Raw genomic sequence first — 26,348 nt, forward strand, 5'->3', positions numbered from 1 at the left:
ATTCAATGTGAGAAAATGCATGCAATCATGCCTTTCATTAAGAGTTTCTTCCTTGCAGAGATAGCCCATCTAAAAGTCTTATTGCCATGGACAGTCTACTTAGACTTTTTGCTCAGTGTTCTTCCTGAATAAACAAGATAGGAGGTTATTTTCATGTCTCAGCTTCTGATTAAATTGCTGGTAGCAGAGAGAAACCTTTCAGAAGGGGAAAAAAAAATTGCTGAGAAGCAAGCAAGTTTGAAGGAAGGAAGTTTGTATCACCTAGGTTAATTCTATAACCGCTGGCTGTAGATCTGAACATTTTTAGGAATGAAGATGTGATTTATGTTTTAAAGTAAGGAAAGCTGATAAAGATGAATTAGATCATCCAGTCCATTTGATCATCACATAAGCTGCAGTGGCAACTCCTTGGTAGAGAAAAAAAAATAGATTAAAATGATAGGAACAGAATTAATGGGGAACAGAGAAGAAAGAAAAAGTAGTAAATGAGATTATTTTAGGAGACCAAATAGCAGAAAAAAGTAATTGTTGAATTGTGAATAAAAAAAGGTTCATTGTGAAATAGAAGTTCCCAATTTGATTTTGGCAGCTTAAATAGCAAACAGTGTTGTAGAATTACCTCAGAAACAGCAGTTCCACAAGCAATTAACCACAGTTAGGATCAGGAGCAGATAGTCAGGAGACTGCATATTAAGTTCTTCCTTGATATGAAATCACATATTGATTTAATTATTGACATGTGTAGAGCTACTGCAGGTCACGTAAGGGTTTCCAGTTATTCACATGGGTGTCTTCTGTTCTCATGGCACCATTTCATCATCTGCAGAGTGAGACTGATGTACGGCTCTCTCAGGTAACATTATGATTTTTGTCAAAGAAATATGAATTTCAGCTTTTTGTTATGGTGTTTATTACAGATCTATTAGGGCACTGCTCAGAAATGTTTCCCTTTGGGGGGAAAAAGCAACCCACCTCCCTTGTGTATAAAGAAGAAAGTATTGAGTTAAGTATTTTGGTTTGCAAAGCAAGCCTGAAGTTAAAATCACATAGGATTTGAACCCAAACCTCACATACCCGAATTTCTGAATGATATAAAAGGCAGGTAATAACTATCTTTCTTCATTCTATGCTATTTAAGAGTCAGTTGGGTTTCAAGCAGACTTAATTGGTGCAACTTAAACAATTTATTTAAAATACTTGAACACAATAATCCAGACTTTTCTCATTAGTTAACAAAAGAAGGGTTGTGAAGAACACTCTTCTTTTTATTCCAGCATTAATGATTAAAGTCTTCCTTATTTTAGAATTCTCAGAATAACAACAAACCCCAACACCAGACATCTAACAAACTATGGCTTTTTCATAGCAACTAGAAAAATCTAGTCTAGCATTTGGAAAACAAGTTTACCCTTTCAAATTAGTGCTGTGCATTCCTGTATAATGGCTGCCTGACTGTAAAAATTCCTCCTGGGCAGAGTGCCCCTGAATACTTATTAGAGCCCTGCCTTTCAAAGACAAAGCAGAGTGGTTTATGTTGCTGTGTAAGCTGAAAATGCTGGTTCTTAGGTATATTGCTTGACACTTCACTGTGTGAAGCTATTACTAATTAAACAGCTTTGTTTTATGAAGTTTGTGAATTTCATAAAAAGTTTAGAAGAAAGTGTTTACACTTAACACAAACGATCCAAGGTTAGAGTGTAAATACTTACTTATTCATGAAGCTTTGTGCTTTCAGGGCCTTTTAGCTCCATTTTGTTCCCTACTTGATTACATGTGCTTGTTTAAGATTTTCTTTTGTTTTTCTTTTTTCATTTCCATTGCAAACATTACTAATTCTCAACACAAAATTAACAATCTCTGCATGGAGCTTTTCTCTTAATAGATGATGTTGATGCTGTGTGACATGAGTTAATATAATTTCAATAATAAGTTGAAGTGCAGAAAATGCCTTAAAAGGGAGGTGACTGAACCACTTTGATGGAATCTTTTGGTGAAAAAATATGAAGAAAACTCAAGGAAGGCAAAGAGTCAGGGAAGAACTAAATGAGAAACAGCAGAGGAAAATGGACATGGTAGAAGAAATAAGAGACATATTTAGTGCCAACATCATAAAGAGTTTCTAGCAGAAGTCCATTTTTGCAAGTCCAGTGATGCATTTTGTAAGCCTTTATTTGTGGGGAGAAAATATTCAAAGCAGAATGAGATGGTGGGCAGTTTCATGAGTACCTGCTGACCTAATGACCTTTATTAACCTTTTACCATTTTGTGGAGGTCAACGTGAGTTGATAAAATAGACATGCAGAGAAGAGTTTGGTTTCCTCACTTAGCAAGCAGATTGATTTTGTATTTACTTTAAAAATTTTTATATTCATACTTGTGGAAGAACTTGGAAGGTTTTTTTTTTCTCCTGGAAAAGGGACTGTATGGCATAGAAATAATTTTTTCAATACTTTTTATTGCACTTAGATAGCCTTTTCTCCTGGTCTCTGAGGCAGGAATCTGAGAACATTATTAACTTTAGTAGGAAATTATCAGATATTTTTAATGAGTTCCTTGAGTCCCTCAGTGTTCATTCAGAGGTCTTCGGTCGCATACATAAGCTGGACTGTACTCTTCAGCAGCTATTGTTTGTTTTTCCAAATTCAGTGAAGGTTTCTGTATCAATCATTTGTTTAATGTCTTATTTTGCTTATTCAGTTTTTCCTACCTTACAAACATAGTCGCAGAATAATAGATATCAATGCTGTTCCCACAAAAAGCTCATTACTCTGTTTGCAAATCAAAGAGTTTGGTCCTTTGCATGTAAGTATTTATTTTTTTTCCCTACTGTAGCACCAGTAGCATTGATGAATAAATATCAAGGAAAAGTTCTTCAATTTGCAAATATTTCTTCTATCTGAAATTTGGTACATGACACCCTGTGTCGTACTGGTCTAAACGTGCTTTAAGTGTAATAACTGCTGCTTTGTATGAACAAAGAGCAGTATTTTCCACAGATTTTGCATGAAGCTTTGACTTAGATAAAATGAAGTCAACACAGAAAATAATGCCAGTTCTTCGTGCCACTCTTGATCTGCATTTTAGCTTGAGTAGAAAGAAGGATGAGAAATCCAGTCAAGTGAAATCTGGGTGATGACAGTGGCTACTGGAGTTAGACATTGCTTGTCTGCTTGTCTCCTGTTGCTGCTTGAAATACACATCTTGAACCATGAAAGCTGAGGCATGTTTCCTCTAGGGCTTGGAAGAAGGACTGAAAAGATAATGAAAATGTTTGCCTGAGTTGCACACAAACTCAGTAAGCTGGTCATGTATTTTGAAGATACACTTAGTAACTTTCTTTCAAATGCTCTGGAGAGTAACACTTATCTCCCATGCCATTTGAAGCATGAATTAGTCACTTTGTCAATCAGCTCAGCGCAACAAAGCACAGTGATTGTCATTCAGTTTCTTGACACAGGCACAGGGCGTAATTTGATAACTTGTAGTAGCCACACGTGAAGTTAGTTGCAGAGGCAGAGGGCCTTGTAGATTCCCAGTTTATCCTTATTCTGTAAAATACGGTAGATAATTTCCAAAGAAAATATGCCAGTCTGGCTGTAATGCTGTTGATAACTTGTCTTTCATCTGTGAAATTGCTTTTAGACTTGATACCTGCCTCGAACACAAGCACTGCCACTTTGCTACTCTGCTGGATTCATTTGAAAGATACCCTGCTGCTGTAGCCTGGAAGAGCTACTGTTGAATTTTAAAGGTTTTTTTGGACTAATGTAATGATCACTGAGGACAGGCATCAGAGATATGATATTTGCATAACAGCTTTTAGAAATAGTAGTAAAAAACAAAATCTTGTAAAAGTGTGGATAAAGGGAACTTTCTTAACACCAACCTATCCTAAGTACCATTCAGTGTTCAGCTGGCTCTCCTCTATTGTCTGTTCCAATAATACCTTCCCTGATTACAATATTTTTAATAGAAACATGCTCAACTAATATCTCTGAAGTAAGCAGGTATACATCCCAGTTAACAACTTCCTTTACAGAGAAGTAGGTGGCAAAACAAGGATTCAAATCTCTGCTCACTGGGTTTGCACTTACTGCTTGAAATAAAAAGGGAGCTCTGTCATCTAAAGCCAGAAAATATGCTTTCAGATTTATCCACTGGGTTTTTGGTACTATTTTAGAATAATGTTTATTTCTAAAGTACCACAGGAACTTAATTCAGAGGGACACTTACCACAATCTTCAAGGTATACTGCAATGTCTAATTGATCAATGTTATTTCCAAGGTGTGAGTGCAGATTAAGGAGAAAAAAAAGAGAGCATGATGACTTGAACTATGATATAGGCATTACCATGTCTACATGTTTCAGTAAGAGTTGAAAAATTTTTGCCTTCTTACTATCATATATTGAAAAATGTAGACATTTAAAGTGTAATGTCTATTTTTTCTTATTTACCACCATTTCTAATAGGGAAAAACAGGATTTTCTTTTTTTTTTCTTCTTTAATTCCTCTTAAGAAGCTGAGATTCTGATACTTTTTGTCACTTGCAGATCATGAGCGAAAATGATTTTTGCAGGTTATGAAATAAAAAAATATCTGAGCTGCACTAGTTCCTTGTTTGTGTGTCCCCAAGTCGTCATCAAAACTCCCCGAAGCATTCTCAGATGCCTGAAATGGGAGGCTGGGATGGGGCGAGGAGAAGACAGGGAAGCACAGAGAGCAGTGAGATGATATTTATGTGAACCATATCCTTGTGGAGCAGACATCCTTTCAAAAAAATTATCTCTTTGCCTGGATAATTAGTCTGAGTTTGAAACAGCAGGAAAAAATAGTACATGTCTAGTTTGCATCGGCTTGTTCACTTTACTCATGCAATGATTTAGAGACGTGAGACACTCACTTTGTCTTTCTGGTAACCTGAAAATCAACTCCTTATAGTTTAAGGAGGGGCAGCAGTTCTGTGGTTGCACACATAGGGCTTGCAGTGGTGATCTTTCTGTTTGGACATGTAGGGGTATGGATATGCAAATCCAGTACCATTCTTAACCATTTGAACAGTGTGCTCTCCTCAGATGACATTTCCCACTGTGTAGAGAAGCTACAGTTCCCCTTCGGGAAACACTTTGAACTAAGCAACAAATGACCATGTCTTTTATTTCGTTCTACCCACAGTATGCTATTGGTCTCAAAAAGGCAATAACCAGTGTGAACAAATGTTGTTTTACCTTGATATCTTTTGTTTTCCCGGTAGGATGTTTTTGTTTTAAACAAAGAAAGCTGCTCTTTGGTGGCCAGCTTATTTATTTGAGTTTGAAATAATGCATTACTTTAATATTTGCTGTATGGTCCTGTAGCTGGGATTCTGAAGTTTAGGATTTGCCAGTCAGGATCCTTTTAAAAAACAAATAAAACTGAAACATGTACTGACATCCAAACTATAAATTTGAAATATTCAGAAAAAAATACTAAGGTCTTTCAAAGTCATGAAGATGGCTGAAGTATACAGAAACTGCAAATGCAGTCAGCAGAAAGAATTATTTTTTTCATTTTTCTTTTTTCAAAATACATTTTATTAATATTTTATTGGACTTTTCAGCTCTGGAGTCATCAGACTCACAGTAAAAGGCTAAAAATTGGTAAGTCTGTGGAATACCATCTGTATCTCCATAATGAAAATTTACCCATAGCCAAATCATGACTCCATGGTTTGGCTATGGGTAAACGGCAGCTCCAGTAAGACAGGTCTGATGTGAGAGTCATTGCATCAGAAGTCCCTATACTCCCTTTTGACTTGGATGTTGCATAACTATTATGTAGTCCAGCAGAGTGCAATCATCTCCAGTGTAGCATTTTATATACATTACACAGGCATGAATTATTGCTAACGCAGCATGCTTTCCTTCTGCATCAGTATTTTGATGATTCTGAGGACTAGTGTTAGTGTACCCTATAGCTTCTACAATATGTTTCGTGAAGTTTGCATTGTGTAAATGTAAATGGACAAAATGGAGTTCTTTGCAGCAGAGTTTAAGAGCTGAGGTGATGAAACACACTGGTATAACTCGCAAAGGGAAATGTCTCTTTTAACATTGGGAAAACCACATTTCTCTGAAACTGCCCAAAACAGAGGTTCTCATATTGTTGTTCTTGAATCACTATTGATCTTAAGGACATTCACTTTTCCTATCCATCAATTCTTATTTTCTGCTGTCTCTCCTTATTTCTAAATACTACTAAACTTCATTCAAAGATGGCTATATATATTCAGCCCTTTCATAATATCAGCTTACTCAGTTGGCCACAGGCATGCTATCTGGCTGTGGCAGAAATACTCCACATAATTAAAAAGAGAAGGAGGCTGTACTGCCAGATATTCTCTGAAAGATATTTCTCCTTAAGAGGGTGATTAATCTCATCCAACCTTAGCCATGCATAAGGTAGGTGTCTAAGTTAGTTCTTTATGCTCTATTTGTAACCAATGAGGAGAGGTAAGAATCTCAAACTTATCTTGCTTTGGGCTCTATCAGGTTCCAGTAGTGTTTGTTGCTCTGCATTTTCTCCAAAGAGGCCTCAATATCTGATTTACCCTAGACAGATTTTTTAAGCAGTTACAGTTAGATAAGATGAAGTTCATAATCAGATATTAGAGTGCTGTGCACTGAATGCAGTCCTTTGTGACATGAATTTGCTATGCCAGTTGCTCAGCCTGACCAAATAAAGAGCAATTAAGATAAGCTACGGAAGCATCAAGACCAAGGGGTTGTTCTCAACACTTCTCAGAAGTACTTGAGGGCCCATATGAGAACACAGATTCACTTTGTTATTCCCATTCTTCTGACAGAGATTCTTGGAAAACTCATATAGTAGTTATAACCAGTTGAATCAGAAAGAGTGATTTACCTTTGCATTATTATTGCAGTCATAATTTGAATTGATAGTCTTAGTTTTCACATAAAATTTTTGATTTTCTTGCTTCTTTTATGTTCAGCTTTCCTAACTAGTCTCATACAATACGCTTGGCTATAATGTCACATGCAATATAAAGCTGAAAATTCTTTTTTGGGGACTACCCATAAGAGAAATTGCCTTCTGGCTCAATCTCCTTCAATGACTCAGGTATCCCTGGTTTAAGCTGAAAACCTGGACATATTAAACATAAAACATATTGATTTATTCAAGTCTCTACTTGGACCTAGAAGTGGTGACTAAGCTCATTTGCATGTCAGATTCCCTTACACTTTTCAGCATGGTTTAATTGCAGGACTGGCTTCATTGCTTGAATTTGTATCTCCAACTTAGCAGAAGTATTTAGAATTTCATTATCTATGTACATTAAAAACCATGCTAAAATCCTTTATTACTAAAAAGAGTTCAAAGCAATGAGACTTTAAATACAAATCCCTTGAGCTGTTATGCAAGTGCCACATATTGCACAAAATTTAAATTAAGTAATAGCAATAGCAAAGAGAAGTTAAGCATGAAACAAGGAATTTTTCTATGCTAATTTAAATTTGTTTTCTTGTGTTTATATATGCAAAGTTTCTTTGGAAAATGAGATATTTACTTCTTTGTCCAGTGTTGACTTAAAAGGTTTAACTTGACTGTCTTTAAAACTCAGATTTATGTTCTGGGGTTTCAACATCTGTCTGTTTGGCTCAAGTAACTCTGCTTTATTTCCAAGTGTGTATATAACAGTGCACGGGATGACTACTTTACTAGCATGACACATAAATCAGAGGAGATTTTGGATTTCTGTATTTTGTATCTCTTGTTTCTTGTCTAACAGCTATAAATGGTAACAGAAAATTTAGAAGAAAATATTTAAAAAGAAGAAAATCTTTTCCTTTTGCTTGGCCTTCCTAGAAAATTGCTTAGTTTTTGTATGCACTTCCACATTGTGCATGTATGTACATGTTTAGTCTTTTATAGATTCATTATATGGTGCACATACTCTTTTTTATAACATAAACTATTTATGATATATATATATATAAATATAAAAATAGGTGTGACAGTTAGTTGTTCCTTAAATCAAATCCAGTTGAATCCTAGCTTGGTAAATGCCACACACTTCTTTATCTGGTTAAGTTTAAAGTAATTTTCTATCCTTTCTGTGACTGTGTGTCATAGAAATGCTTGATGAGATCCCTTTGCCTAAGTTAGACTTTTAAATGTTACAAGTCCATGTGCAAATTACAGTCTACTCCTTTACAGCCAATAAAGAAGAAATATATTAAATTAACTGGCTTTTGGATGTGAGAATTTTTATTAAATTTCAAAGATTCTGGTGTGAATAAATTAATTGCTTCCCATATAACTGGGTCATAGAACTAAGTCTCAGGGTGGCTTTGACCCAGTAGAACTCAGTTTCTGCCTCTTTACTAGACAAATCTGCCTTCTGCCTCAGGTGGGATGGTATTTGCAGGCAGACATACAAGATAAGATTGATTGAAAAATGAATTGACACAACACCTCCCTATCTTCTTTTTTTTAAAAACTGTTTACCCAAAATGTTTATGTCCTTATTCCTAGCTCAAATTTGTATCCAGACCATTAAGATATCTGCAGAGCTGTTGAACTCTGGTTCTGGTCACAGATCTTCTACTGTTGGCAAGCATCTTTAAGGAATTTTTAAATACATTTTTACTCTGTATAATATGCTTTTGCAATACTGGTAAATGAGTATATCTGTAAAACATAACAGTCTATCTTTATTCCATTTTACCCAGAGAAATAACTTTAAAGCTTTAAAGCCAAACTGTTACTACCATCAATTAACATACCTGTCAGATGATGAGCTATTCCTTAACTCTTGGTTTTGTTTCTGTTTTCTTTTTTATTTAAAATTTTTCTGAGACACCCTTAGATGAATCAGAATTTTGTCACAGAATATTTTTATTCTCTAGAACAAGCTAGTGCATATTATGCTTTCTGTGATACAGTAATTTCTTATCTCTGTGTATTGTAAGTAGTGCATTTTGGACTCAAATAATTTTATTTTTCATAATAAAATTAAACTGATTGAATACTTCTGCTTTTGTTTTCCATTCTTTTTCAATTTGCAGTACTTAAGCTTAGGTGGTTCCTCCAAAATGCACACAGCCTTTTTTCCTGCTAACTGTACCTAAATTTTATGGCACTTTCAGCCATGATGTAGGAAAGAAGTAACATTTAGTATCAGCTTGATTTGAGTACGCATTCAAAAACAGGTTTTAGCTTTGACTGACATGACAACAACATCAATTCTTATCCTTTAAAGGGCTTGATGTGCACTGAAAATGAAGAATTTCAGTGAGTTCCTCTACACCTATGTGAAATTAAAAAGAGTTGATAGAGGGTGGCCCAATATCCAGTTAGGTAAGGGAACGTGTATAAAATTTTGTTGAATTAAATTTGCATATGAGATAATAATAAAATGATAGGTATTTAAGCTCTTATTTCACTAGCACATGGACACATCTTTAAATCTTAAACAGCATTTAAATCTTAAATAACAACAAATCTCAGCATTGATATTGACACTGTTACAAGAATGTAGTCCATTCTTGGACTTGTTCTTAGCAGATGAATCACAGAATCATGTAATCGTAGAATGGCCTGGATTCAAGGGGACCTTAAAGATCATCTAGTTCCACTCCCCTGACACTGGCAGGGGCATCTTCCACTAGACCAGTTTATTCAAAGACCTATGCAACCTTTCTTTGAACACTTCCAGGGATGGGGCACCTGCAACTTGTCTGAACAATCTGTTCCAGTGCCCCTTCACCCTCACAGTAAAGAATTTCTTCCTAATATCTAACATAAATCTGCCCTCTTTTAGTTTAATGCCGTTTTCCCTTTTCCTATCACTACATGCTCTTGTAGAATTCCCTCTTCAGCCCCCTTGTAGCTCCCTTTAAGTACTGGAAGGCTTCTCTAAAGTCTCCCCAGAACCTTCTATTCTCCAAGCTGAGCAATCCCAGCTCTGTCAGCCTGTCTCCACAGAAAAAGATTAATGCCTCTACAGTTTGATAATTTCTTTCTTCTAATGAATTGCTTTACTTCTGTGTTTATTCTACAGGGTTGTGAAGATAGTCTTTATATAGAGATCAGTAACATAGGCTAATATGTCATTAGAGATATTACTGAGCAGAAATTGTTGAGACTAGAAAGTAGAAATATTTTAGAAAAGTTATTTTCATAGCATGAGACTGTTAATAGCTGGTAGCTTATTTTAGCAATTTTCCAAATGTATGAAAAAGGGTTTTATGGCTAAGAGATGTAAACATATGTGACAGTTGAGATGCTGGTGGGTGCCAATTGTTAGCAGACACCTGCTTATGAGTGTCCATTGCTATAACTGAATGTAACTGTAACAGAGAATACCTTTAAAGCTCTGCAAAAGATTTATGGCACTATTTAATACTGTTTTCTATCTCTATTTTTTAAATAGCCTGCTGTTTTATGTAGAACAGCTATTTTTTTTTTCCTTAATGTACTTTCTGCTAGGAAACTATCATGAGTATCTAGCCTAACTAGACAGGAAGTAATGATTTTGTTTTGTTTGTTTGGGGCAGTTTATGGTTTTGGGTTATTTTTCCCTTTAGTTAGGACCTCTTATGAGTGGTATCCTGGGGAACCAGAGAGAAAAATCATTAAGAAACAGCTCCTATATAAACAATATCTACAGTGTATGTGTGCAAATAGTCATAGACTTTTGACACAGTGAATCAACAAATTCCTATATATCTATACCTATCTCTATCTCTATATCTATATCTCAGCTTCTTTATACTAGCATTGAAACAGAAATCTACTTTAAATCTTATTTACCTGTGCAGGCTATAAGGTCCTTGTATCATCAGAGTAGATGGGAATTGATGAGTTTGATCCTTGATCTTCAGCAGTGTAGAGATTTACAAGCTTAGTCCAATATTCAGGCTTAGCCTTCCTCAAATAGTCCAACATTCAGAGCTTCCCTCGAAGCAACTTAGTACAGTACAACTATTCTGGGATTTCTCCATTATTAATGAACCATTTATTTTCAAAGTGTGGAAGAGAAGGGAAGAATGGATCCATGGCTGAGGTAGTATGTCCATAACAAAACCAAAACTGATATAACTTTGTTTCTTAAACAAATGAGACTCTTTTAGGTAACTTTATTATCAGATTTAGTTCCACTCTTTAAGCTAGATTTTGTTGCATCAGTGAGCTCATTTCTTAACAGAGGCAGCTCTTAAAAACTGATGGAGCATTCGTTGTTTCTCAGTAGGTGTACCCAGCTTGCTGGGATTTTCATTTTCGTAGGGGTCTCTTATTTCTATCCAGGATTTTCTGAGGGAAAAAAAAAGTGTACTTGTGCTGTGCACTGCATGAGCAATGCTTGTACAAATGAAAAATTGTGTAGCCTGTCATGGTAGATTTACTGTGCATATCTGAGCCATGTTCATGTGAGAAGCTCAGAGGCTTCCTTGTGGTGCATGTGCTGTGCAGGTGATATATTTTCCCTTTCACCATTAAGTGAAAACGGCATTTATCAGAACATCCTCTTTACCCTCCAAGACTTTCTGAGACACTGCGACCTTTGCTAGTCAAGGCAAAGAATTAGAGAAAAAGAACAAATTGGCAACATCATGTGATAAACTAGAACGAACATCAATATCTTAATCTTGAGTATGACATTGTCTTACTGCTCCTGTGTTTTATTTGCATTACATTTGCCATCATAAAAATGGTAATCACAGCTTAAATTATCTTGGAAATATTAATTATTTAATACTTGTGTAAGTGCTTTCAAAGGTGCCACAAAGTGGTGTATATTTTCTGGGTTAACTTGCTTATTTGGTTATCTTTCTCAAGTTATAGAATAGAAGAACTGTGAAGCTCTACAACTGTCTAAAATTTTTGCCTGACTATACTTGAGAGCTTGGAGTGACAGTAAATTTGTAATGCAACATTTTTAGGCAAGCACAGTCTTAGCATCTATAAATGCTTTAAGATAGAATGCATTGTAATAATCAGGTAAATTAATAGTTTCTCTGGCAAAATGTTTGCTTTTATGTGACCCTATACTGTAAAACATTCATTATAAAATCTTTCCAGATTTTCTGCATCCCATGGATGCCCAGGAGTGGCTACCTGAAAACAGAGGCTAGACAAGATTAAAAGCAGGTATTTATTGAAGGGTCTTCAATAGGTACCACTTGGGCAGGCAAAAAATTCCAGAGGGGCTTCACCCAAGATGGACCCCGGGTCACGGGTTTTTCATACTTTTATAAGTTTGGTCAATTTGCATATCAGGGTTAATACCCCAATAACAATTTCAGGTAATGATGTAATTACCGCAAGTTTGTTCCACCTTTCCCGAGGCTCAGTTTACATATTTTGAGGCCACGAACAACAACATGTCCTTGAGTACAGGCCCAGAGAGGGTTTGTTATGTCTAACAGTAGCTAACAGGTTATGTGAAGTTTTAGAGTAACACACTAAACCAGTGCAGGGTTTGAAAGTATAAAAGCTAAATCCTAAGGCATCACCATTAGTTCCAAATTCTGCAATAAAATATCTGATATGTTACTGGCAGAGCTGCTTCCACTCTTTTACTGTCCTTTCACCTGCCAGGCTCCTTGAATTTCATTACATCATTTTAATATTATTTAGACTTAGAAATAAAATTTCCAACAACTGTAAAAGGAATAGAGAGGTCATGTAAAATATTCAGGGACAATTGTCTAAAATCCCAAGCAATAGGTATCTTTATCGTCTCAAAAGATCTTTTTGCAGCAGAGGTCAAACACCCATAGAGTGCCTTCTCTACAGTTCTCTCTCTGGGGCCATTTGCCTCCTTTATCTTTTCTTTCCATGAGGCCTTTCCCTCTTCTTCTTACTCTTCCTTCTTTGCTGTCTCCTCCCTGTGCATTTCTTACTGTTACAGTTTTAATATTTTCATTTGTTCCAGCAGCTTAAATAGAAAATACTGAGGTCAGCCTGAGGTTGAAATGCTCTTTCTTACACAGAAGTTAAGAAACAAGGTTGACCTTTTCAACACTTGCTTCTACATTTTCAAGAGCTATGAAAGGGGAACTGTGCAGACCTGGATGACACTTCCCTGCTTAGTAATCAGTCTTTTTATCTGCTCTCTGTGAAAAAAGAGAATGCTTCATTGGCTGCAACTTCGAAAATCTGTAGATAGTTAGAATAGGGAACGACAGCTGCGGAGGTTAAATAATTTTTTCCCAGCAGTTCTAAAATGTTCAAAGATAAAAGATAAGTATTGATTATTACCATCTATTTTCTCTACAAAGTAATAATAATACTAATGATTCAAAATTAGACTAAAGCAAAATTCACTATACAAGCACCCCTGAATTTTGGAGGAGGAAAGATTGGAGGAAGAAGATTTTAGAATCCTCATAGGAAAATGACGCTCTACTGTCGCCTTAATGACTTAACACCAGGACCTAAACTGTCTTTATTTGCCTGTCCTGATTCAGGACTGAATTTTGTTTCCATCTTTGCAAGGAACTGGCTCAAACAAGATACAGTAGTGATGCACTCCTTCTTTCCTATTCCTTTATTTATCTTTACAAAAATATGAAACATTCACTGGAACCATGACCCCCAAACTCCATCTGCCACAGAAGGTGTGAAGGTCCAGCTAGCAGGTCAGTAGTTCACTTCCACTATTTGTCAATATATACTTAGCTAATTAAGAAAGAGCAATATATACAGGAAGGACTGAAAAAATCCTGTCTGGGTTTATCTTTTTAATTTCGGGTTTGAGGCTCTCATCTTCAGACTCAAACTCGAAATTATCTAGGGACTTCTGGAATGCCTATTTTTGTCTTTAAAAGTTTGGTTTCTTTGCTCTTAATAGTATGTTGTTGAGAGATCTTGTTTATATGTAAGACAAAAAATTTTCATCTCTCTCAAACAGGAGAAGAAAACAAACTGTCTTGGAATCTGTGGGAATGCACTACAGGCAGGGCTGTCAAATAAAAGAGCAACAGCACTACCAGCTCATGTAAGCAAAACAATTATTTACTTTTCGAAGAAAAACAGTAAGAAGCAATGTTAAATTTATTTCTTGCTGGCCTAAACAAGATAAAAAAGATTTTCCAGTATTTTTGTAGAATAAAACATCATTACTTTTTGTGATGATGGTCAAAAGAGTTCCTTAGGAAAAGCCCTGCCCAGCGCTTTTCTGTGGCCATCTGAGTATCTCTTTTGGAAAAGCTGACAAACTCTGCTAATGCATCTTGTGTACCACTCCAGTCAATAAATAGATGCCGTAAGATCACAAAGTCCTGCTAATATAATTAATCCATTATACACAGATTTTTCATCAAGGAAGGTTGAGTTGGACATTAATTCAGTAAACTACACATATACAGATGATGCATTCAAAGTGAACTGGCTGCTGTCATTGCAAGGCTACTATCATCTTTTAGAAATTGTGATGTCCAGGGCAATACTCCAATACCTTGAAAAAATCTAATATATTCAGTCCTTAAGGGGAAGAATTCTGGCTGCATACTGGGATGCATCCAAGAAAGGCAAAAGCTCCAGGAAAGTGATTGCTCATCTCTTCTCAGCATATAGGAGGAGACCTGCTGGAGTCCTGTGTCCAGCTTAGGGTTCACAGATCAAGGGAGATAGTGACAAACTAGTGAGAGTTCAATGGAAGGACACTTAGGGGAATGGAGCACTTGAAAGGCTGAAGGTCTAATCTGGATTTCATGGAGCAATGGAATTTTTAAGTAGATACAAAAATATATTTAAACCTCTGCAATCAACTTTTGTAACACTTCGGAATAACTGTTAGTGGAGCTATAACACTTATATGTGCTTTGAAGTATGCAGGTGCTATCTAGATAATTGTATGGAAAATGCATTTACTTGGCTCTTACTCAAGAGCCAGAATCCTGCAGCACATCAGGACAATGACATAACAGGATTAGGACTTTCTCAGAGTGCTTCTTATGCAGAAATGTGTGTAGTTGAAGTCTTCCTGCTGAACAGAGTTTCAGTGATACCTGATGTTACATTTGCTGTTGCCATGGATTACTGTAAGTACTGGAGTCTGAATCAAATGACATGTTTACAAAGTGAGGGTGTACTATATTTTTTAGCTTTTGATCTCAGAGACGCGAAATTACATTAGTACATTTGTTGCTGCCACCATAAAGAACGGTTTGTGATTCTGAACCAAATTCATTACTTCCTTTAAACAAACTGCAACAGATAAAGACCCATCACTGGTAGATACAGGTACAGAAAGTTAAAAACAGTAATTCTGCAGGTTGATTTTTATTTTCCCTTCATATATTTGGCCAAAATGCATGATTTTCCGCTTCCCCCAGTGAATTTTCTCTCTTCATGAGAAATTTTTCACAAAGAGGAATATGGAAAATTGGAAGGTGGAAAATTGTCCTAGAATCTCAGATATATGTGGAAACTTGTCTTAGAATCTCAGAGAGCATAAATTGCCCTTGACTTACTAGTCAATAGTGATCTATCCCACTTTTTTTTTTCCCCTCAGTAGTGACATAGAATGTTAGAAGAGGAGGAACATAAAATGATAAACATTAATTCCTTGAAAAAATCAAGTAAATATTTTAACTGAAAATGGGCACATTTTTAAGTGTGTCCAGACTCATCACTTTCTAACACAGCTGTCTTTTGAGACATTTAGGCTTGAAGCTTAAGCCAAAATGTGAGAAATGGAAATTTTGTTTTCAAAGAAAATAATCTGAATTGAAACAACCAAACTCTACTTCACTCTACAAGGTATTTTCATCCCCAGTGTGTCAACCGCATTTTTAATTTCAAGATCATTCAAAATCATACAAAAACTGAGAGCATTCTTTAACATGAGGTGTTTCCTTACAACATGAAGACTCCTTTTGTGAGGCTACTCAGTGCAGCCTCATGGATTAAGGGTATGGGCACAGTGAATTGATTTGCCATACGTCTTAAATATTCTCTATAGACACTAAAATTTCCAACTTAAATTTTATGTTAAGACCTTTATTCCTTTCCACTCTCACTTCGGATTTTTTTTTTGTTGTTTACATCCTCTCTCTCTCAACAACTCAGGCTGATATTAGATGTGAGAAATAGGATACTTTCCATATGTGCTCATAGTACTGCACATAAAACAGTGAAGAAATCATGTCTCCTTTCCCCTCCTCCCCCCTAAATCTTTTCAATTTTATAGGCAGATCAAGAAGTTTTCTGTGTACTTTCATCTCCTAATTTCTGTCTAATGGCTTGTCTTGTTTTCAGATCCACTGATAATCACAAAGATGAGGTGATGCAGAAAATAAAAACACAGTTGTTTCAAAGCAAACCTTAATAACAGATATTTTTAATATCCTTTACCCCCTGTCCTTTGCTGTACATTCTAGAAATAAATACAGCTATTTATTTTCTCTGAGAAGGGGAAAAACACTGATCTAATAACAGCCCTTTCCCAAAGTTATCCTTATTCTTTGCTGGTAAACAAACTGCTGACCCAAGGAAAATAAAGTGAGAATATGACCACTGTGGTGATCTGTTTACCCATTGCTTTTCCTAACCCACATTGTTCCCCCCCTGTTCCTTGCCCCTAGCCCTGGTCACTCCCTCGGCTCTCTCTATTGCTTCCTGTACCCCAACTCTGCCCATGTACCGCCCCTGAGAAAACCCCCCTGCGCCGGGATCACGAGGTCTCTCTGCCTCTGGGGTTTGCTGGGACAAGATGTAACCATTAAAGCCTGTACTAGTTTGAAAACAAACTAGTGGGAGACACCAAGTCAGAATAACAATTTAATAGGGAGATAAAAGGAGGGGGAAAGAAAAACAAACAAAAAAAAAACAATAGAAGCGGATAACACTGGGTTAAACTGACAGAGTTAAGATACAACCTGGCACCCTGTTAGTCAGGGTGGTGGTGGTCTGGTAGAATGGTGGCTGCAGTCCTCCCGAAGTGGCAATCCTGTAGGAAAAAGAAGGGTCTGCTCCTCCTCAGAAGGTCCAATGGTGACTGTGTAGCTCCTGTCCTCTGGAAATCCAGTGGAAATGTTCCCTCTCTGGCGTTCAGCCTCAGCTTATATCCACGCTGGGATGCTTGGTTCCTCCCTCTGGGTGGAGCATCTCACAATGGGGTAATGAGTCATGAGGCCAGGTGTTGATTAGGCTCATTAACAGATGATAGTCCAGAGGGAGTTATCTATGAGTCATGCGGCAGGACAATGATGGGCCATTAACAGCAAGATAGTCTGGGGGGAGGAGGCAAGGAAACACTGCCCCACCTGATCTCAACGGCTGATGGGGATGGTAATAGAATACACTGCAACCCAGGACAAAGCCCCTCTGAAACCCTCATGGAGAGACCCTTCTCGCTTCCTTTGCCGTCACTGTGCTGTAGAGCTGATAGCTGCCAGAGCAAGAGTGCGGAGTTGTCTGGAAAGGACTGCGGGAGGACAGAATGGCTGCTCTGCCCTAAGCAGCTCCACTGAGCTCTCAGGAAAAGCTGCAGCTTGCTAAACTAAACCTAGCACTGCAACAGACCACTGTTATAAGTAGTAGAAATATTGGAGATTAAGTGTAATTGAATGTCAAGTTGCCAACTAGATTTAACTCCATTTGCCACAAGCTCTTTGGGATTGTGATCATTATATTATCATTATAGTTGTCCCAGCTATATCCTGCATGGGATGCACCATCATATGTCTTGTTAACCTTTACCCTAATTCTATACATAAACACTGCTATCATCACCATCATTAAACTCTAAACAGAATGCTCCCAAACATACAGGTTACCCCACTGCCTCTTTGTCTTTGCTTTTCCCTCCTGAACACTTTTTAGCCACTGCAGCACTCCAGTTCTGAGTCAACCACCATGTTTCTGTGGGGACAACATGGTTTTCCAACTGCACAGCAGCTTCCAGCTTCTCTAGGTTTTTTCTCATGCTATGTGCATTGGTGTAGATGCACTTCAGTTGGGCTACTGATGCCACCACATTTCTGGGGGAGAAGCCCGAATTTCTGTGTGATCAGCCTTAGGCACTTCCATGGTTTCTAACAAACCAGTAGCTCTTGCATCTTTGTTGTTTCATGGTTCTCCACACCCTATCTCCACTGAGATGGCAGAGCCAAGGGCCACTGTCGACTCAAAATGGTGTGCTGTACCTCAGTGATGCCTCCAGCCTAGATCAGCATCGCTATTGTCATTGTTCAGGTCCACTTGTATAGCCTCGTACTTGCTATACCAGGACACTGGGAAGGTGGGGCAGTCAGAGTGGAGACCGACCTCCAGCAGGAGCTTTTCCCCATTGTCCCCGACCCCTTAAATCACTGTGTTCAGCTGAATGAAGAAAGGATAAGGAATCCTCTCTACCATGTGTCCTATCTGCCTGTTGGGCCTGTCTTAGGGAAGGCAGGATACAATTCCAGTAGTCAGTCTCCCACTGTCCTTGATATGTCCTCAACCTACTCACCTCCTCCTGGAGCTCTGTCATTAAGCAGAGGAGTTTCTCTACCTTGGATGAGTGTGGCCAGACATGTCTAGCCCCTCTCTACCACAGATGGTTGGTGCATATGCAAGAGAGAACTTGGGTGGGTCACAGGCCCAGCATGGGGTGTGTCTGGCTCCAAAAGGGCTCAGGCCCCCAGCTGAGAGTCAACATCTTAGTCTGGAAAGCAAATGTGGGAAGAGATGAAAGAAATATGCTTGACCAAAAGACACGGTTCTTACATCTATAAAAACCCACACAATTATCACAGAAGAAGAAGTCTCTTACACACTCCTCTGGAACGTGCGAGGAGATTTCTTCCCTTAAGTCCGGATGTGGGCTTTTGAGGTCACTTTCCTGGGAACTGAGAGAGAGGATTTTTCAATCTTACTCCATCAAGATTGGATGGTAAGAATCATTGAATCCTAAGTTATACTGTTTCTTAGCTAGCTGTAAATTTAATGGTACCTTTAACTCCACGTGTATACTAGTATCCCCTTTTTGTCTTATCCCTGTGTAGTAATAGTCTGGTTTAAGTCTTATGTCTGTTAGCTTTGTGTCTATTAATAAATAATTCATTCTATAATAGACTGAATCAGCCTTTATTAAAGAACTTGTGAATGAGAGTGGGTCTTGGGGTACTGGTCACCTCAGGAACATGACTGCCTGATGTCAGAGGCCTGGGCAAAAGGCAGGGACTGATTTAAACCTACATCATCCATTCATAACAATAAGCCTATCTAGCACAGGTACTTAGGTCCAAATTCATCCCACTTAATTTTAGGCCTCAAATTTAAAAGCATATTTACTTATGTTTCATCTATGCTCAGTGTATACCCGAAGATGCTGAAGCACGCTCAGATGAAGCTGAAGAGGGTAATACACTCTACCAGGATTAGTAAGGAAATCCTAAACAAGTTTGAATTCAGTACTTTCCAATCCAGTGTTGACACCTTATCACCAGGTTACTCAGACAAGATCCCTCTTGCTGCCTTTCCATTTCATTTTGTCCAGACGCTCAGTGTGCAGCACCCCAACTTCAACAGGAGGAACGAACATTGCTCTCTGCCACTGTAGCTTTGTGGTAATGTCATGCTCTACTGCAAATATTTGAGATTCCTTTCTCCCATAGAGGTAGACCTGGAGATAGACCTTCATCTACCATTTTGTTGATACCTTCTATCCTGTTTCCAGGAAGTTATTTTGGAGGCTAAAGTAAGGTGGTAGAAGGATTTGTGCTGAATGTTCTTTTTATTTATCTTTGTTCTACAACATGCATGGTTAAAAACCTGTAACTGTTGCGTGTTTTCCTTGTTCAGCTGTTGGTACTTTGATTCAATAGAAACTTCCTCTCTTTACCTTCCCAGAAGTCAGCTAAGAGAGGTCTACTGGAGAGAAGAGCCAAGAGCAGAAGAAGAAGTGACAGGGTGAGTTGGGGTTTGCAGTATAAGCAGAGACAAGGAGGCATTGAACAGAGGCCCAGACCTCAGCGGACCAGGAAGCAAAAACACTGTTACTTTGAGATGACTGTGTAGAGTTTGTGAACCCAGGGAACCAGTAGAAGTTACTGGAGGAAGGCTGAGGCAACGATACACTGGACATAGAAACTGGGAAATTAGAGTACTTAAAAAAAATTTCTCTGCTAAAATAAAATATTCCTTTCAGGTAGTTATAGAGAGCAATAAGGTCCCCCCTCACGGTCCTTTTCTCCAGGCTGAAAACCCCAGCTCCCTCAGCCATTCTTCATAGGATCTTGTTCCAGACCCTTCATTGACCTTGTTGTCCTCCCCTAGACAATTACAAGATGATGCAAGAACACTGACTCCTGCGCAAACTTTATGTTGTTTGGATACTGCTAAGTAGCAAAGGAAATGGAAATTCTTAACGTTTCTTTTTTTTTGTGAGTCAAGGTGTATTAAAGATTTGTGATATACAGACATGATAGGGAGAAAAAGATTCCTTGACTAATATTGAAACATTAGAAGTTTAACCAATACTCTATTATTTATATAACATTTTCAGGTGTTAAAATTTATATATATATGTGAAATTTATATTAGGGTTTATGTGATAATAAAAACTTCTCTTTAAGTTGAATGTTAGGCTGCATCATTTTATAATTATAGCATGGAGAAAATTAATTTTATTAGCCCTAGAATTTGTTTTGTTAAGTTTTTGCTGAGAATTATTAAGAACCACTCAATATCAGAGAAAGCTGATAAATTCAGAATACATTGCTTGCTTATTGTCATCAGTCTTTTAATAAAGCTTTTTTTACACTGAGGCTATTTATTTGATTAATATACTCCAGATCTTGGTGTAAATTTTGTTCCTAGACAATATGCTTACTTGTCCTTTGCCATTTTCTTTTCAATTTTGTTTCCTTTGCCTTAGTTCAAAGGAACTTGCGACTTTTGTGTATGATTTCAGGGCACTGTAAAATCATATTAATCTATTTTTGAGAGTGGGAAAATCTAAATCTCATCTAAATTGTATCATCCACTGGCATAACAAAGTTGTAAAATCGTAAAAATAAAAGCTAAAATGTTAAGGAAAAGGCACAAGCAACAAGGAAACTTGCACAGCTGCTCCAAAAAGGTTCCTACTAAAGTGGAGTACAGGTTATTCCTTGTGTATATTTTTTTTTCCTGCATTTTCTTTGTGGCTGGGATGTAATGCCATTCAGTTCTTTAAAAATCGCTGCTAATCTGATTTAATGATTTTGTGATGTCATTTATGTTACTGTGCCTGACATTGACATTAAAACCTTTTCTGTTTAGATTTTCACAAACTGAATTTTGTGTCTTGTCAGTCTTTATAACATTATTAAAAACGTGTAAAATAGGCCAGAACGTTTTAGTCTTTGATGGATGTTTGGAACTGGGAAATGAGATATGACCTGCATGATACAGAGTGGAATTCAATAGCATTAACAGAGCTGAAGATATCTGTTTGAAAGAAAATTAAAGAATATTCATTCCACATATTATGTTTTAATAAAAGATTAATCTTGGCTTTGTGTAAGTCAGCATAGATTCCAAGAGAATACCAAGAGAGGACTGAGGAGCTCTGGCTGTTAATTGAGAGCCTTCAGAATTAGCAGCTTCAACCTTTTTTTTTCATTGTCTTTCCTATGGAGTATGTGTGTGATTGTAAAAACAACAAAATCTGTTGTCTGTATTTTATTCTATGATTACATTACTATTTTAAGACAGATAAAAAGTCTGAGTCTGATTCCTTTATATTTTGTTCCAGGTACAATGGTTATAAATGGATTAAATGATGCAATTCATCACAAATCAGGTTTCTCTGGTTTTGTGTTGTAAGCAGTGTAAACAAAGTGCATATCAGTATCAAAGGTGCTTAGGTCCATATTTTACAGCAAGTATTCAGATTCATGATTGAGAGAAGAGGTTCTCTTTCTCATCCTGGATATTCAAGGCTCATTTTGAGCTTATTTATCCAATTCTATTCTAGGCTAACTGGCTGAAGTTTGCAATTAGATGATGAAAGCTCTGAGTTATATGAAATGAGATAATAATGTTTAACCAGAAATCATATTCTGATATTAAGCTGTGATTTTGGGTGAGGGATTTAAAGCAAGCAAAAAAAAAAAAGCTTATTTGTTTTAACTCTGACCGTGTTATTCTAGACCCTCTTTCTCTTGTTTTCACGTTCATTTCCTGCTTTTCGGTTTTATTACTATAGATACTTGCGATAACTATTGGCATCTTTGAGTCCAGTAAGTCAAAATGGTGGCTTTAAAAGCTACTTTTTACAGGGATTATAAGATGTAGAACAGAACAGAAAATAAGATATTTTCTGGTAAGCACTGATTGTGCTAAGGTGAAGTCACTTCTTACACATTTTTGAGTTGTCCAATATTCTAATACCATTTTATTCCATTACCTCAGCACTATGTAATTCTTACCTTCATGCTCACTATACACAAGGCCATTTCATGATGAGCTGGCTAATTTCAACCAAGAACCTGGTTACTGGACATAACACTTGTGTTGATCTACTGTTTTTTAGTCTCTATAGCAATTTTTTCTCATTGTTTCACATCTCAGTACTAATTCTGACTGTAATTCTTACAATTATTTTAAACAACTCTGCAATCTAACTGAAAAACCCAGGGCTAATTATGACCTGGGGCTTCTTTTTGTTTCAAAAGTGAGTTTATGAAAGTTTTGATATGGCTGAACAATTAAATACCAGCTAACCATGGCTTGTTCTTGTTTTGTGTAGTTGTGTGCAGCACTCGCCATCCATCTAGCAGCAACAGTGCAGATACAGTTTTGTGCTGGTTTTACTGCTTCGATTCTCTCCCTCATCCCACTGATGGGTGTTTGAGTGAGTGGCTGCATGGTGCTGAGTTGCCAGCTGGTGTTAAACCGTGGCAAATTTTAATTCACCTTCTGCCTGGCTGATGCTGATAATGATCTTTAAACCAAGAAATCTTGATTGCAGATTTTCTCCAGTTCAGTAAAGGATTTTTTTTTCATAGTTTACCATATCTTTCTGTCTCTTGCTAGAGGTGAGGTTGTAACGGGGTTGTAGCCTTTCTTTTCTGTAACTACTGCTTGGGCTAGTATGGAATAACCTATGGAATAGTTGCACAAAATGGAAGTGTAGCATTTAATGTCTTGGGTTTTGATGTCATGGACATGCACGTCTTTTGAAAAAAATGCAGGCTGTTAGTCTTTGATCCTACAAACTCTCCCAAATGAGCTACTCCAGGGTTTTAAGGCCTTCAGGGGTAAGCAGGTTGATACAGGATTAGCATATAAATATGGATTTTCTGTGTTCTGACGTTTATCTTTATTATTCCATATTGTGCAGCAAGGAAAAATGCCAGGGTAAGATCCAATCCAGTTAGGACTAAGATGTGGGTGCCAGGGCAGAAAAGTGACATGCCGGCTGTCAGAGATATATCAGCTTTAGTGAAAATGTCTGCCAGAAGCATCTTGGGTAGCTTAAAGCCTCATAAAAATAGTAATTACTTTTACATTTTTAATAGAAAACAAAAATCATAGAAATTTATGCATACAACTGCTTTAATTAGATGCATAAATACGATGTGGAGAGTATTGCAAAATATTTTGGGACTGCAGCTCTAGGAGGTATCAATTTAGGTTTCTTCCTACAGTTTGGTAACCTATTTTATTTACTGTCTTAAATCAGCTTTCTCACTCTCTTGCTGGACTCAATATTTAGGTATTAAACAACAACAACAACAAAAAATTAAAAGGCATTGAATGTATTTATTCCTGTTTCTTACATTATTGATCCATGATGACTTGAGGAAAGAACAGGGCAACCATCGGGAATGTAATCTAATTCAGTTTTATTGAAGTAAAAATCACACTTAATTAGAAATCATTTTCTTTCCTGCATCACTCACTTCCTTTAGAAAAAAGAGAAGTAAAACAAGTTCACTTTCTACTCAAATCATCTGGATTCCTTGGATTGATTCAGCAGTCATACTATATGCCAGGAATTTGTAAAGAATTCTATACATAATCAGTGTCATGTTCTTTTTATTCATAACAAGATGAAAAGACCTGGCAAAATGAATTTAATGTGGTTCTTCAAAGCACGTAATATGCTGCTAGTTGACATGTAACTTGCTACATCAATTTGGATTTTATGCATTAAGACTAGGGAACAATGACACACTACTTGTGCTCACATTACATCAAGCTGTACCACATTCATACTAGATATGTGGTGAATTAATCTGTTGCAGTTTTTCTACCAGCAAATAATGATTACTCTAAAGCCATTATGATTTCAGCCTTTTCTTGACATTTGTTGTAGTCTCAGTGACATGCTATTACCCTTGTCACAATTTAGTGTAAAACATCTCTCATTCAAACACCATTCATTACCCTTGGGCTAGACTCACATTCAGTACATGTCAGTAAAGGGGCAGGAGGTCAAATCTCAGTAAATTAGCTGTCCTCTGTGAAAAAATAACTCATCTCAAAAGATAATTTACCTTTAAACAACTGTAAGATTTCCACTTTTGTAGAGCTAGATTCAATTTGGGCTGTACAGTGGAAGACCTGCTTGCAAAACATGTTTGCACTTTTTAATGTTTTCTGGTTTGTCCCCAAGTACCAGTTTGTGCATACTGATCTCTGTATGACACGGTCTGAATGCATATTACTGTAGAATCAACAGCAGCTCTGAAGTCCACAGCTTGAACTGCATTTTGTTTCTCTTCTTCCACCAATGTTAGGGTGTGAAATTTTGTTTGGGAAAATATAAACTCTTCATTTTATAAACATTCTCTTTTTTGTACCAAATGAAATCAACTATTCTTTGATTTTCATCTTTGAAGCTGCCTTGTATTAAAAAATACTGTGGTTTTACACTCTGATTGTAGTCCTGTCAATGTAATTTATACAACTGGCTCAAAGTGGAATTTTATACACCTAGTTAAGTAGTCCTCAAGAAATATATAGATACATCTAAACTGTGTATTACTTCCTAGCTTGTAAAGCTGATTTTATGGTGTGGCTGTACCTCAGATTCTTTCTCTGAAACACCTGGGTGGTGGTTCAAAGAGTCTGTTGCTTTCACAGAACTTGAGCATGTAGCATAATTTCTTGCTTGGTGGCTTGGTGTTGCAATGGGTTGGAGTTCTGTACATTTTCTGCATGGGGAGAGGCTCAGACTGATTATGTCCAGTGATGATATTACATCTGGATCCTCAATTTGGTGCTTCAATCCCTATGTTGACCCTCAGGGCTGTTGATCTTGTTGAGCTGGGAATGTTTTTGAGAACAGTCCTCCAGTGGGACTTTTCTTCCCACCCACTTGTACAGGCCCACATTCAGCAATCCCAGACAACCCTGTGTGAAGGCACATGTAATAAATATAAAGGGAGGAACTGATGTTCCTGCCAACTCTCTGTTTTCAGCCTGAGTCCAGCAGATATGAAAGAAAAACAGTTTGTGTGGTTTGAACTCTCCAAACAAGTCTGGTCTTCTGTTCACTGAGCAGCAAATCTTGCTACTGGCGTACTATATTGTAGGCATGTGGTCTTACCTCTTTTGGGCACATTTTAAAGGAAGAAAGTTTATTTTGCTAAGTTTTCTACAAAGATACTAGGGCATTCTCCATGGAAAGTGCCACTCCTGTGCTTCTGAATTCTTGGCTGACATAGGGTCCTGCTGGTCTCCTAATGACCTAAGCTGTGTCTCAGCTTTGACCAAGAGGTGACTAAAAACATATCTTTGTTCAGAAACTCCAGCTGACTCTCAGCAGTCTTTTTCCAGATTGCTCTTTTGCAGGACTGTTTCTTCCTCAGTCATAAAGACAGAGGATAAGTGGCTTGCCCAATGAATCTGAGAGCCAGACCCTTCCTTCATACGAGCTGTGACAATAGTAATTTTTTAAGGCTAACCATAAAAGATCTATATGCCTTTTCCAGGTTTGAATCTTTAACACTTGACTTACAATGTATAATGACTTCTTTCAGACTCATTAAAATCAAAGCAATTTGGGGGACAGTTGGTGAATTTCCTTGATACAAACCACATCTTCATTCCCTGATTTTTGACTATTCCTATGAAATTAAAGAAAGACAAAAATCCAAGGGTTTTTTATAACAAGCACTGCACATCATTTAAATAAAAATAAAAATTGTACAAAATACAAACTCCAGCTTTTGACATTATTTAAATTACGTTTGTGTAAAAAAATAGATTGAATGAGTCACAGACTTGAAAATCAGGGTTTGCAGTGGAAGCTGACAGGTTTTTTACAGTGTTTTTAATCAGGTTTAATTGTTGTAAGCTGAGTGATCTATGGAAGACTTTACCTTTATGAGAGGCTTGTAGGTGTGGGTTTTGCTG

This window comes from Coloeus monedula, assembly GCF_965178545.1.
Source record: "Coloeus monedula genome assembly, chromosome: 3".
Classification (NCBI taxonomy): domain Eukaryota; kingdom Metazoa; phylum Chordata; class Aves; order Passeriformes; family Corvidae; genus Coloeus; species Coloeus monedula.